Consider the following 2,622-nt stretch of genomic DNA (forward strand, 5'->3'; position numbering starts at 1 on the left):
AACCCTATTACAGGGACTGAGTCACTGGCTTACTGGTGTTCTTCCATGCCGTCCATGGGAGGGGTGCGTCACTTGAGTGGGTTGAGTCACTGACGTGGTCTCCCTGTCTGGGTTGGCGCCCCCCCCCTTGGGTTGTGCCATGGCGGAGATCTTTGTGGGCTATACTCGGTCTTGTCTTAGGACGGTAAGTTGGTGGTTGGAGACATCCCTCTAGTGGTGTGGGGGCTGTGCTTTGGCAAAGTGGGTGGGGTTATATCCTGCCTTTTTGGCCCTGTCCGGGGGTATCATCGGATGGGGCCAGTGTCTTCTGATCCCTCCTGTCTCAGGCTCCAGTATTTATGCTGCAGTAGTTTATGTGTCGGGGGGCTAGGGTCAGTCTGTTACATCTGGAGTATTTCTCTTGTCTTATCCGGTGTCCTGTGTGAATTTAAATATGCTCTCTAATTCTCTCTTTCTTTCTTTCTCTCGGAGGACCTGAGCCCTAGGACCATGCCTCAGGACTACCTGGCATGATGACTCCTTGCTGTCCCCAGTCCACCTGGCCGTACTGCTGCTCCAGTTTCAACTGTTCTGCCTGCGGCTATGGAACCCTGACCTGTTCACCGGACGTGCTTGTTGCACCCTCGACAACTACTATGATTATTATTATTTGACCATGCTGGTCATTTATGAACATTTTAACATCTTGACCATGTTCTGTTATAATATCCACCCGGCACAGCCAGAAGAGGACTGGCCACCCCTCATAGCCTGGTTCCTCTCTAGGTTTCTTCCTAGGTTTTGGCCTTTCTAGGGAGTTTTTCCTAGGGAGTTTTTCCTAGCCACCGTGCTTCTTTCACATGCATTGCTTGCTGTTTGGGGTTTTAGGCTGGGTTTCTGTACAGCACTTTGAGATATCAGCTGATGTACGAAGGGCTATATAAATACATTTGATTTGAATACATTGGATACTGCTCAGTTGACTTTATAAAAAAAACAGAAACATAGTGTTTAGAAAAGTTTATTGAAGTGGCACTCCACAATATAACACCAATTGACAAGATATCTTCTAGATTAAAAACCAACATTGGAGACTAACCGGGAAAAGTCTCGAGACACTGTAAACTGGGAGCCTGGGAACCCAAACAGTGCCCTGACGCTGACTCTTATCATTGAGTTTTCAGTGGGCACAATGCAGGGTCTCTGTGTGTGTGTCTGTTATTGTTAGGATTCAACGGTTCGTATTCAGAATGCCTGATGGAAAGATGTGTTTTGTGTGACTGTATCAGAGTGCCAGTTTGTATGTGACCACCACCCCGCTTCCTTTGTTTTCTATTGTTTGCTCAGTAGAGCAGTGCATGGCCCATACTACAGTGTGATGTTGCGTGGCTCTTTGACCTCTCTGCGCTGTTCACACACACGCACACACACACACACACACACACACACACACACACACACACACACACACACACACACACACACACACACACACACACAATAACCAATACTCAATGAGAGAAAAATGGGCGGTTCCCCAGTCTGGTAGCAGTAATCACATGGCCCTGGCCTAAAACCATAAAGGCAATCATAAAACCACTCTTGTGCAACAGGGGGTATAGCTCAGTGGTAGAGCAATTGACTGCAGATCAATAGGTCCCTGGTTCAAATCCGGGTGCCCCCTCATTTTCTCTCTCTCATTTCTGTAGAAGTCAAATGCCACAATATAATTGCTTCCCTCGTGCAATTTGATGTTTTCTCTGTCTCTAATCACTTATTAGATGAGATGACGCTGCGATTTCAGTAAGCCAATGAACAGCATCTGTGAGACCTGAGATGTTTGAATGATGATTGCTCTCCCTCTCCATCTGGGTCCTCATGTGTCAGGGATCCCTCCCTCCTCTTCCTTTCCATCTGCAGGAGCTTCTGATGGCTTCTGCCTTCCAATACACCTTTAAAACCAATATGTTTTTCCGCCAACTTTAGCAACCCGTCATGTTTTTGCAGACTTTTCTTTATATGTGAAAGGTATTGGCGGCGACAAAGCCTCTACTTTTATTTCCCGCCAATCGACCTAGTCATGATTGCGGTGAAGTTCTGCATACGGCTTAGTTTGAAATGTAACCGTAATGCTGAGGCGGCATTGGAACGCACTACCATATACATGGAACACTGCTTTATATCTATGCGCACTACGCTCTTAAGTGCTCAGCAGCGAGGCATGCCACTTCACTCATCTCTTCGCATAGCCCACCATATGTGCTGTTTTCTTAACTACAGGATGGATCCATAAAGAATTACTGTGGGAATAAATATCACTGAATGACGAAAATAGTGGAATAAAGTAGGCTAATGCAATTGAAGGCATCAAATTGTTGCTTACAGAAACTCCCAAAATCATCCAATGGTTATAATACATTTGAAGCAATAATACATTTGAGGCAATAGCCTACCCGCTAGTGGTCAACTAGTTTCACACAGTTTTGCGCTGCTTTGAGACAAGCCTGGGGACTCGTCTTGATAAATCAATCAATGTTTATGCATGCCAGCAAAGCCATTACACTACACAACATTAAACAATACATTAATTGCACTAATGGTGACAAACGGTGCCCACAAACTGTAGGGCCTACATAAAGCTGT

At 45.7% G+C, this 2,622-nt stretch overlaps 1 non-coding gene across 1 annotated transcript; it reads left to right on the forward strand.

Moving 5' to 3' along the window:
* The first annotated feature begins 1,591 nt into the window (after positions 1-1,591).
* Positions 1,592-1,663, forward strand: trnac-gca (transfer RNA cysteine (anticodon GCA)). Its single transcript has one exon. It is a non-coding gene; the product is annotated as a tRNA-Cys (tRNA).
* Positions 1,664-2,622: the final 959 nt, after the last annotated feature.

Source organism: Salmo salar, chromosome ssa06 (genome assembly GCF_905237065.1).
Source record: "Salmo salar chromosome ssa06, Ssal_v3.1, whole genome shotgun sequence".
Taxonomy (NCBI): Eukaryota; Metazoa; Chordata; class Actinopteri; order Salmoniformes; family Salmonidae; genus Salmo; species Salmo salar.